Genomic DNA, 12,972 nt, shown 5'->3' on the forward strand with positions numbered 1-12,972 from the left:
TTTTTTGCCTCGACAGCAAATTTCTAGGCAAAAACTGACCTTTTTTCTTTAAAAAATGTAGTGTAAGAACGTTTAAATGGTTCTTTTGATGGGAAAATAGATTTCACACCATTAGAAACTCCTAGAACACCCAAAACCCTAAGTGTAGTTTTTGCCCAACTATGAACCAATGACTGTGCTCCTGGAATAAGAAGGGCAAAGGTATTTCTTACCGTATTTTTCCCTTTCTTTTCTTTAGTTAGCTGATTTTTTTGTGCATTCCATTTTTTGTGATTTTTTGGGATCGTCCTAAATTATTGAAACGACATTGATTTCGTCCTAATTTTAACAAATGTGACACAGGCATTGCATTGACGAAGCAACCAGGTTTCTGCTAGATATGCTGCATGTAATCCAAAAGATGAAAATCTACGACGAGATCTACAGTCCTATTATTATTAAATTCTGTCATTTAAGTGTTTATGTATCTCAACGACTCATTTTGTGATCTAGGGTTTGCGTATATACAACGACTGATATTGTGATCTAGGGTTTGCGTATCTACAACGACAGATTTTGTGATCTAGGGTTCTCGGCTTACCGAAAACTGAAGTGGGATACCTATTTTCCGAAGGGCGCAATATCGCACCATAGTGATGAGCGCGTATGTATAATTTTAGTTTTAATTTTTATATCACTTGTTTAGTATAATGTTTGCTCCTGTGCTTAAATTTCTTTCATAAATCCCTTCAAATGTCCAGCTAAAAAAACACTATAATAATGTCTAGTAGAAAATAACTGCAAATAAAATTAATTATTTATTATTTGATAACGAACGGCATGTACTTTGTCCAAGAACTCCGGGGAAGGAAGTTTGAAGATTCAGGTATCCAAATGATTATATATATTCAGGTATATATATATATATATATATATATATATGCCAAATATTCGTAATACATGGATGGTAAAACCCTGTTTTCTTCATTTAGAGGAAAGTTTTAAGATTTGAGGTGCATTCAAGCTTATAACCTCATTTAAATGTTCCTTGTGATGTAACAATAGTACAATACATTTGACTTTTATGTGTTAAGAGATGTGCCTAGGCTTGACATGTAAATCTTTGGTTTAATGCTCCGTTTGTATCGGAAGATATATGGATTTTTATGATAATGTCTCGAAGTCTCAGTAAAGATATTAACTTAACGTTTCTTTAATAAAACATGGTATATTTTTAATGTGGTTTGCATATAAAATTATTTAATTAATTTTATTATAAATCACATTGATGGAGAAAAAACACATTTACACTTTATAAATTATTATTAATTTTATTAAAATTAACACATTTACACCGTCTAAAAAAGTGTTTTAATAAGTAATCATTAAAGTTTGGATTTAAGTAATCATTAGAAGTTGGATTTGAATTTTAAATATAAGATAGATTTTTAAATAATTTAATTTTAATAAATAATCATTAAAGTTTGGATTTAAGTAATCATTAAAAGTTGGATTTGAATTTTAAATATAAGATAGATTTTTAAATAATTTAATAATTAATTATTTAAAATTTAAATGGATATTTAATATAAAATAATTTAGTAAGTTTTTTTTGAATAATTTTAAAATTACACAAATATATAATCTCTATAAATTTATTATAGTAAATATTTTTTATAATTTGAAAAAATATCTAAATAATTAATCATAATTTTTTTTTTTTTAATTTAGGAATTTTTTATGTTTCTAAATATAAAAGATATCAACAAATCAGTAGTGGGATAGTTAGCATGAGATAATATCTATGAATGTAAGTAGACTCATTATTGCTATTTAAGGAAAACCAAGTCATCTAGAATTATTGGTGTGTAAGCTGTTATTTAAGGAGAACCATAGCTAATGTTGTGTAAGAATTATTGGTGTGTAAGTTCTTATTTAAGGAAAACCATAGCTAATGTTGTGTAAGGAGACAGGCTTTCACTCCTACCAAATGCCTATAGGTCTTGGCTGTTAACCTTATTTCTTTACTTCCAAAAAAAATTAATTCTTAACCAAACAAAAACAATTTTAAAACATACTTCAAACCCAATTATTATAAACTTTACTTGATTTTTAAATAACATATTAACCTAAAAAAACTTGTAAATAAACTTTTTTTGGTATTACTGTATCTATCTATATATATATACAAATTTATTCTCATAAAAGAATTACATTAATTTTGAGGATGCATTAAGATGAAGAAATTGAATTAGTCCAAGTTAATAGGGCATCTTTTCTTAAAAGCTTTTAAAAGTGAAGAAATTGAATGAGTCAAAGTTAATGATATTAGGAAAGGACAGGGTGATCAAACAAAAATATGTCTTTTTAAGGTTTCTTAAATTTTATAAAAGCAAAAGTAAATATTTCAGGATAATAAAAATAATTTAATAAATTTATTAAAAAAAAATTATAATAAAATAATTTGATATGAAGAAATTTGATATTCTAATTAATAATTAGACAAATCTTGAAATCTATTTTTATGTTTCTTATATAGCGTTGAGAGAATGATATCATGAAGCATAACTTTAACTGAAGCAATAAAGTTGTTTGTTTTTAATGAGGAATGAGACATTGAAAAGAAATAAACTTCATTGTTATATGTGAGGTATACACTCAGGGTGTTTTTGGTTGGTTGTGAGATATTGAAAAGAAATAAACACCATTGTTATGGGTGAGAGTACATTCCAAGAGCTAGGATATAATTTTACTTTTCATTATGAGTTATTTTTCATGGGAAAGAAGTAACCATAGAATTTTGAAGTTATTGAAGTTATTTATTTTTTTTATAGGGAAAAGAAATAATGTGTTTTTTTGGGAATTAGAATTTTGAAGTTATTTGTTTTTTAAGATAGAAATTTTAATTTGGAAGATTACAAAATAGAAAAGAGTCAAATTCTTATAAATTTATTAGCCACACAAAAAATGTTTTGGGGCTTCGCAAAGTTAACTAATATTTTGAATTAGGTTCTTCAAATAATATGATATATAAAACTGTACATTATAATTCCTTTGTGAAGATTATGTCGAGGACAAAAATGTTTACTCTATCCGTTTTTCCTAAATACCTTGCTTACAATTACCATTAAGCGCATAATTACATATAGATACTATAAGAAAGGCTACCCAGACTATCTATATGATATAGTTGGGAGACACCACGGCTCGGCAGTCGCTTGGGAGGCACTATCACTTACGCTAAGCTGCTCCGGCTAGTAATCCGTGGTAAACCCGCTTCTGGAAAAATTCACATTATGGAAGGGCATGGAAACGTACAAGTACCATTAAAAATTGTTAAGAATTTCATATTGAATGTTTTTATATAAAATCATGGTTTGAATGGAAAGGTATTTTCTATTAAGGAATCAAGAAAAACAATTTCCGCGTGAAATCCTCTTTCATAATCAGGAGAGGGAATTATTAATTTAGAAGTAGAGGTGTATCGATTATATAAATTTCAAGATCATATGATAATTGATTAATAAAGGTAGCAAGGAAAATTCACAAAATCAAAGGTTATTTCAAAATTACATTTGATATTACTAATTTTATTTCCTAGACTTTTGTTTTAGTTTTGAGGATATTTCTATGTTTTTTCTAAATTAAGTTATTGGATGAGGAGTCTCAATATTCATTATATATTTATATATATATATAATATGAGTCAAATAATACTAAAAATAGAGATATATGTGATATGTTAATGGTCTAATTAGGATTATTTCTTTCATGCAACTCAACATCATCTAACATGCTAGGACTTTTATCTCTCTAAAGATTTTAGAAGTCTTATAACATGTATTTTTTTGCCTTTTATATAGGGTTTTAGTGATTGAGTGCAACAAACACATCTTTTCCTAGGGATAGATACCACAATTCTAACCAGTTTTCCATTAATAGAAATTAGATTTCATTTAAATCATTATGTTTCTTTTTTGTTATAGATTTTTTTCATTTCATTCTTAGCAAAATCCAAGTTAGTGGCATGAAAGAAATATTCTTTGTGTTGGTTTTTATTCATGTACCAAATGAGATCAAGTTATACAGAGATGAGCATTAGGCTAGTTGATCATTGTGAAGATCTTCCTCATTGAATTAAGTGGATTCAAGTGGAAAATGAAAAGAAATATGATGGAGAAAGATATCCTATCAAGTTGTTTCTTTGAGAAACCCTCAAGTGGCAATGGAACAAGATGATATATCATTTCACCGAAATTTTCTAGTGTCTCCTAACAATGATAGACACACTTTTGGTGAGTACTCATTTCAAAGAAATAGCACTCTTCAAGGTACAAATTAAATTTCGTACCTATTTATATGAATATAATATAGATGTGTAAAATTTGGATACATGGTTAAATTAGTTAAGGGGTTATTTTTTATTCATAACTCTTCCAATAATGAAAATACTTTTTTCATACTCATAGAGTGCCTTGTGCATTAATATCATCTACAATATGGAATTAATCCCTTCCAATATGGGGTATTGTGTGGCATTTCCCTACTTGAAGTTCCTGATATTCTTTTAGGACATTCACATAAGTGAAAAGGTCATGTTATGCACTAGTGTAGGCATAGTGGTATCATTACAACCTTGAGAGATCAACACTTCATAATAATTGAGGCACCTTAACTACGACACTCTCTCTAATCACTAATAAGCAATGCAAGAAGATAATATATCACCTTGGAATATGTGTTCTACTTATGGTCCTTTCAAGATGAGTAAATAAAACCATCATGACAACAAAGCCTTTACAAGGGGACACTTTATGACACATGGACATGGAGATAAACCATTACAAAAAAACATGAGTTTTTTATATTCATGGTAGGGTTGTAACACTCCTTCCTACTTCCTTGAACTAAATCAGGTTGTGGAAGGTGTTACTTCATAATGTAACATGATCGCCAAGTTCTCTTATCAATATGGGGTAACAGAATAGAAGCATCCTCTTAAATAAAAACAAATTCCACCATTTCATTCATCTCATTGAGATATTTCATATAATATAAATTTATATCAATCTGACTCCTGTATTGAAAGTTATTCCCATTCAAATTTTAACCAATTAGATAGTGCCACATCAGCAAGGGACCTCCATGTGTCATCCAGATGTATCTGACATCGCTCTACCATGTCATAGTATGTAGTCCACCTCACCTAGGCCCTTACGTGGATTCCACATTATCACTACCAAACCCCCATGGCACTTTCCACATTAATCCGAGGATGTGTTGATTTTTCATAGGATCATATAAATTGATAATTGCTACTTATAATTTATTTAGTTAATATTTTCTTACATTGATATTCATCGTAAATAAATTACACAGAAGATATTAACAATAGAAAAAAATTCCAATAAAGTCATAGAGAGACAATCCAAACAAGAAACTCGAGAATTTACCCTAGGAAAACCCACTTGGGGAAAACCCCAAAAACATTTTCCTTAGAGAAACTATTTATTTCAACAGAGATACATCTAATTCTTCTAGTAAAAATGAATGTCAAAATGACTAACAAGAAATTCCTTATCAACCCTGGTCAACCTGTCCACTTGTCATATCAATATTCTACCCACTAAATGAAATCTAGTTTGATCTTCTAGGGTTAAATTTCAACCTACTCCTGCACCAGAGAAACTTAGACATGTTTCCCCAATGATACCTGTAAATTATGTCACATGTGTGAAGTTAGTTGAACAAAAATGCCACACATGTGAGGTTAGATAAGAAGGAGAGAGCTCGTTCAATCGCTGGATAACTTTGGCCATATTCTTCCTTACATCCTTTGCTTGGATGAATAGGGACATATTTATTGTGTGTTCTGAATTGTGTCCTTGTGGAGGAGAACTAATGGTGTATGTATAGTGTCTTGGGAGGTCGAATGGGTGTGACAATGGGCAGGCCAACTTGGAGGGCTGACTTGACTTTCTTAGAGACAAAAATTCTAAATTCTAAATTTACTTTTTTGGCTTTTGAAACTGACATTAATAACATGTCTTATATATATTGTTATATATACATCAAGGGCCAAAATTATGAATTATGAAGACCGACCATAGCTACAAAATTCAACACTTCCTCTTAGCTAGGGAGGTATTCATAATAATTATTTAGATGTTCTTATCTAGAAAAAATTCTCTAAGAAAAGGTTAAAACAATTCATCATCAACATCAACATCATCCAATTATGATCATTTTGGTCAACAACTCTGACTCATGGTAAACAATGGTATCAACTAGTTACCATAATTTCAGTTGATACCTTTGACTTATGGTGTATCCTCACCATAATCCTAGTCGTTACTCCTAACACATGGTACATCATTAGCCTTAACTAGTCACCATAATTATGGTCCATCTAACACATGGTATACATAGTAGTCTTGGTTCACCATCATTCCAGTCAATATCTTTGACACATGGTGAATCTCCAAAGGCCACACTCTACATGACTAATTTTGGGTTCGATGCTACATGAGCTCACTCAATATATAGAGAGAGTTTTGAGCCTGATGTTGAGAGGCACTAATTCAACTAAGTGATTCTACGGCTCTAGGACCATTCTTCCTAATTCTAGTCAACATACTTAACATATGAAAAATGACAGTCCTTTGTAAGAGCATTCTCCCCAATTCTTATCAACACACTTGACATGGGGAGAATATATATCCTTAATTCTATCACATCAATACTCTAGACCATTTTCCCTAATCCTAGTCAACCTAACCTACGAGTAATGATTCTCCTTTATGTTTCAATTTCATCACTCTCTCTTGCGAAGAGAGACATGCTTAATCACTTTAATCTTGTCCTAAAAGTATATATACTTCATCATCAGAGAGAAGATTTGTCAGCAATCTGCATGACTATAGAATAGTACTAGAGCCTCATTAATCCCTTCTATACCATGGCTTGGTACTAGATATTAATGGTCTTTGACTTGTCATCATGTCATCACCTACACTTGATCAAACAATCATGCAAACAATTTCTGAAGCCATATTGCTTCACAATTTTCCAATCAAGTTGTAATATACTCAGTCGTTGCAGTACTGAGTGCAATAGATGTCTACTTCCTACTCATCCATGAACCATAACAGAGCCCAAACTGAAGTAATACCTTGATGAAACCTTTCTATCTTCTCCACTCTCTTCCCAATATGAATTTGTGTGTCCCTGCATTTGTACTACATTGTTTGAGACATATCTCAAACCATGAAAAGTTGTGCCATAAGAAATTGTACCATGTTAGTACTTCAGCACATGTTGAGCCACATGTCTTGGCTCAATGATAAGTGGATCGACTACTTTCTAATTACCTTAACTGGATTCTCTTTCTAAAATTGATCTTTTTGTAGCCATCGTGGTTGCTTCCTTTGCCACTGCTTCTTTTGTATCATATCATCTAGCTAGCCTAGCAATCTTAATTATAGTCCATTATCTCAAAAATATGTGAGGGATATCAATAATATGCTTCAAGGAGGTAATGCATCAAATCTAGGTCCTTCATCTTGAACTTAGAGGTCAACTCCCTCTTAAGCTAAAACAAGGCTCCCTAATTTTTCCCTCCATTATAGAATCAAATCTTTCTACCACAGTTTCTTTCTTTAACACATGATTCCTTCTACTTCCATTAGAAAAGAAAAAACAAAAAATCATATAGTATCAACCTTGATCTATCAATCCAAGTCTAAGGTACGACCTTTTGCAAGCAAGAGACTCCATGTCCTTCAAAGATTTCAGGTGGTTCATGTAAACTTCTTCCTCAATTTCTTCATTGATTAAAAAAACCTTTACATCCATCTGATATAATTCCATAACAAAAGCAGCAATAATTCTATTAGAAGTATACCTGGAAACTGGAGAAAATGCCTTTTCATGATCCTCTTCCTCTTTCTAGGAAAACCTTCTAGTCGTAAGTCTCACTTGTACTTGTCTAAGTTACCATCTAATGCACACTAAATTGTAGATCCATTTAAAAGAACAATCAAAGTATACTTAAAATTTGTTGATTTTCCTACTTCCTCTGAGCTCGTAACTCATCTCGCACCACAATGATGAGTGCGTATGTATAAATTGAGTTTTAATTTTTATATCACTTGTTTAGCAAAATGTTTTCTCGTGTGCTTAAAATTCGTTCATAAATCCCTTCAAATGTCCATAATAATGTCTCGTAGAAAATAACTACAAAGGAAACTAATTATTTATTATTAGTCTCTACCTTCAACGGGACTATAGCGATCGTTTGATCATTGACCCTCTATTAATTCATAATTTGACCAATTTTTTTTTAGCTTTCTCAAATTTTAATCAAAGTTTAATACCAGCGATTTTATTCACTAAAATTTTAAACCAAAGTTTTTAAGTGGAAAACGTTCTACCTCTTATTACGGACTTCATGTGACCCGATGCAAGAATATTTGGACAAGTTTTTTATATGCAAAGTTTTTGATACACTGCAATTTAATTCGAAAGTTTTACCAAAAAATGGGTTGTATCCTATTTTTTTCATGATGTGCTGCATTTTGTAATTTATTCAACTTTTTTTATTTCCAAAGTCTTTTCACTGCAGCAGCGATTTTTGCATGCACCTTTGCCACTTAAGCTATCAATTGTTTCCATGCAGAGACAAAGATATCAGGTGTAACCACTAGCGTGGTCGCCTCAACACCAACCTCGTGGTCTCATCCCATTGTCTGGTCTCATCCTCACCTTGAAGATTTCTCTCCTCACTATCTGAATAAAATAAATTTCCATCGAGCTATTATGTTAATTTCCTCTGCAATTCAGGGGGCTGAGCCATTTCTAAATGTCGCCAGAGCCAATTTGTGGCCATGGGATCGAAGAAACCCTTAACAACATAAATGGAAATCTAAATTATAGTAGGCATTGAGCGGAAGGCGGATTTGCAAACCACCGTCTGTGACAAAGGGGACAATGGATTTTCAATGCTGGGGTGTGCATGGAAGCTACTAGGTACAGTGATTTACCATCTGCAAACCACGGTCTGTGACAAAGGGGACAATGGATTTTTGATGGTGGGGTGAGCATGGAAGCTGCTGGGTATAGTGATTTCATGGTCTGTTGCCCCTTTGACATTAAACCACGCTTGGAGATGAATTTGAGGGTGACATTTTTTCAATCCTCTTGCAAGAGCCCAAGGAATAATCTCTACTTGTATTGTTTCAATCTTAAAAAAATTTCAATCCTCTTGCCAGAGAGTTCTTTTGGCTCAAGTATCAGTGACAATAGAAGGCTTTTAGCTCTCTTTAGCTCAGGTATCAGGCTATGTTGCTCACTAGCAAACAAATCCCCGTGAATCTTGTCTCTTGTCTTTTTTTCAATGGCTTAGGTGTCAAGGTATGTTTCTCAAGAGAAAACAAATCCCCGTGAATCCCGGCTCTTGTTTTTTTTTCAATCCTCTCCTCTTTCAATAGAGATCAGGTATCAGGCTCTGTTGTTAGAGAGAAATAGAAAGCAAACGATGGAGTGGAGAAAACCAACTTCAATAAGCCCAATAAGAAATACCAGACATTTTGCAAAAGTGGAAATACTAGAGACATTTTGCAAAAATGGAGAAAATGAGCTTCAATAAGCCCAAGAAGAGATATCAAAGACATTTTTGCAAGGAAAGTTCAAATTATTGTTTAGCTAATGTTTCCTATTTTGCAGGTAACCGGAAGAGGAATATTTAGAATTTGATTTTTTATTTTTCTAAAGATAAATTCATCTAAAAAGATAGCACTTATATGCATACCTGTTCTTCTAGATATTTAAAGACATCTACCAAAACTCTATAGTTTTCTAATGTCTCCTATTTTGCAGGTAACCGGAAGAAGAATATTTAGAATTTGATTTTTTTATTTTTCTAAAGATAAATTCATCTAAAAAATAGCACTTGTAATGGGTATTTTGTTAGATGATCCAAAAATACAAATTTTATCATAGGTTATAAAATTAGAATAAAATAATTATTAATTTAAGATATTAAATTAATAATTATTATTCTACAATGTTTAATTATTTAATGGAGACTTTTAGAATTAGCATATTGTTGTAACTAGATATGACTCTCCAAATGTGTCGTATCTTAGGCTCTATTTTAGGAGATTAGTTAGCTAGTTGGTTTGAATAGCATTTATTGTAAATGGGCACTTGTTATTTAATAAGTGATCCATAATTAGAGGTAGTTAGGACATGGAGCTTATAAATAGCTCATTGGAAGAGTGTTTGGTTGTTCGGGTGTAAGCTCTTGCAAATCAATTATGTAATTGTTTTTTTTTTCTGATTAATAAAATTACGTGTATGAGGACACTTCTACCATTATTGTGGTATCAGAGCTCCAGTAATGTTGTAGTGGATTTGAGGAGATTCCAACTTAACAAAGTCCTGGAAAACTCCATTCAGTTGGCCAGCAAATCATTGGTATGGAAATTGTACAGTTTTGTTTAAAAGGAAAATAAATTTTATCATTGATTTTAGATTTTTTTTTAAATCTAAAATTCATTCTTTATTATAAAAAAAAAAAAAATTGCCTCTGTATCTTGGAATTTTGTATGATTGTTTCAAATTGTTTGAGTAAATTGAAACAAAAAAAGAGGACAGCGCTAAAGTTTCTGTTTGAACGAGGTTGCTTTGAGTAATTGTTGTCGCTGGGCAGAAAGGATAAGTGGATCGCTGGGATTGTTCTAGCTCTTCCAGCAATCGAAAATTTCTTGGAACAACAACAGTTGCGTGGTTGGCCATCGGAGCCGATCCGATCTAAACGTTGGAAGTGGTGAAGACCCTCAATAAATTATAATGAAGTCGTGGATCTTCTCAATAAATTATTGAGTCAATCCCCGGATCTGTATTCTGTCGCTGCTAAGAAAATCCAGGAAATCACTGATGAATTGCGACAACAGGTTGCAGCGGAAGACGTGACCCAGAGATTGGATGAGGTGCTTGTGGATCCAGTTCAGAAGCTCAAAAATGGATTCTGCCACTTTAGAAAAGCGGTTTACCTAAAAGACGTGGATTTGTTCTCCAAATTGTCCAAGGGCCAGTCTCCCAAGTTCATGGTGTTTTCCTGTTCGGATTCGCCAGTATGCCCTTCCCATGTTCTCAAATTCAATCTGAGAGAAGCCTTCGTGGTGCGCAACATTGCCAACATGGTCACGCCTTACGAGAAGAATGAATATCCAGAAACGAGTGCCTGTGCATGAACCTTAGAAATGGTCATAATTTTACTTGATGGTATTGTTCAAGTGCCTGTGCACTTGATTTAAAAGAAATTGAGTTGGGCTGCGTCGTGGAAATGTGGTTGCCGTCATTTGAGCCATAGACATACGACACATCACAACTTTGTTTACCATGAAATCTTGATTGGATATCTGGAATAATACAAGAAACGAGGCTTCAGAAGTTGTCTATGTATGGGCCTCCGAACCGCACAACACCCGGAGAAAGTGGGCATGAACTGGAACTAACCCAGATAGGGATAATTTTTTATTTTTTTCTGGGATTGTAAAGGAGAAATAAGGTGAATTACAAAGTTTTTTTTTAGTTTGTAATTTGGAGAGATAAGGTTTTGTAATATATAGTTTGTAATTTGTAATTGGGTGAGTAATAAGGGTGATGTTTTGAAATTTTTTGGAGTAATAAGGAGTTTTATTTGTAATTTGTAAATTGGGAAGATAAGGTGTGTTGGGTAATTTGTTTTTAAGAATTTTTTTTTGATCATCACATTGTAACTCAAAGTAATTTTACTTTGAGGGGGGGTAAATTTTTTTTACCAGATTGTGCAAAAGCACCATTGTAAAAAGTCAAATTTTGAAAGTTGCCCTGTAAAAATTTGAGAAATTGACTAGAGCCAAGTGCAAAGCTCAGTCAATATTCTCCTGTTTTGACGACTATTCGAGGGTCAAGGCCAAGCCCCGATAGATCGTGTTTTTTGCGTGGTGTGTTGTGTTGACTATCTTGTACTTTCTGTTCTGCTTCTTGGTGCATCTCTTCAACGATAAAAATGTCTAAGTTGATTAACTTATTTTCTGATTCCGACAAACTTGAAGGCACCAAATCTTATAAAACGTGGCATCGTCTTATTGAAAGAACACTCATTTACAATGAGTTATGGCAAGGAATATGTGATGGAGATGTTAAGCCGAATAAACCCACAGATGCAGATCCACTGGCAAAATGGGAAATCAAGAATGCTAAAGCCTTAGCTCTTATTAAATCGTCTGTGAATGATGAAATGTATGTACATATAGAGAAAGCCACAGATGCATGGACTGCCTTGAAAACTTTTAAAGACCTTTTTGATACTCAGCCAGAATCAAAGAAGGTTGATCTACAGTTAAAATTGTTGCAACAAAAATTAACTGAAGATGGTGATATTCTTGAATATCTCTCCAGACTTAAGAATATTAAGCAGGAAATTATTAATGCTGGTATTCCCGCAATTGATGATAGCTTTATGGTCACAATTGTAATTTTTGGGCTTCATTCTTCCTATACGCATTTTTTAGAGACTTTACAAGTAACTAGGAAATTAGAAAAACTAAAGTTTGATGAACTTTGTGAAATGTTAAGTCAACATGATAAAACTTTTGGGAAGAAGAAGAAAGTTGGTGAAGATGTTTTTCTCACAGAAGCCAGCACAGGTAAGTCATCAGCAGATAGTTCTCGAGTAAGAGGTAGATGGAATCAGAATCAAGTAGAACATAATCGAGGTCGAAGCCAAAGCAAAGGCAACAATTTTAACAGAGGAGGAAGAAATAATTTTCAAGGTAGAGGAAACAACCAAGGAAGAGGCAATTTTCAAGGACAAGGATATAATAGTCAAGGTAGAGGACAATCTCCAAATAGAGGTCAAAGCAGAGGCAGAGGACAATCTTCAGGACGAGGAAGAGACTTAAGTCAAATTGTGTGTCGAAGATGTAACAAAGTTGGCCATTATGC

At 32.6% G+C, this 12,972-nt stretch overlaps 1 pseudogene; it reads left to right on the forward strand.

Annotated features, from left to right (window-relative positions):
• The first annotated feature begins 9,079 nt into the window (after positions 1-9,079).
• LOC149194765 (beta carbonic anhydrase 3 pseudogene) lies at positions 9,080-11,234 on the forward strand (annotated as a pseudogene).
• The last annotated feature ends 1,738 nt before the right edge of the window (positions 11,235-12,972 follow it).

This window comes from Pinus tabuliformis, chromosome 2_2 (genome assembly GCF_031772625.1).
Source record: "Pinus tabuliformis cultivar Carrire ecotype Pingquan chromosome 2_2, CPIR1, whole genome shotgun sequence".
NCBI classification, from domain to species: domain Eukaryota; kingdom Viridiplantae; phylum Streptophyta; class Pinopsida; order Pinales; family Pinaceae; genus Pinus; species Pinus tabuliformis.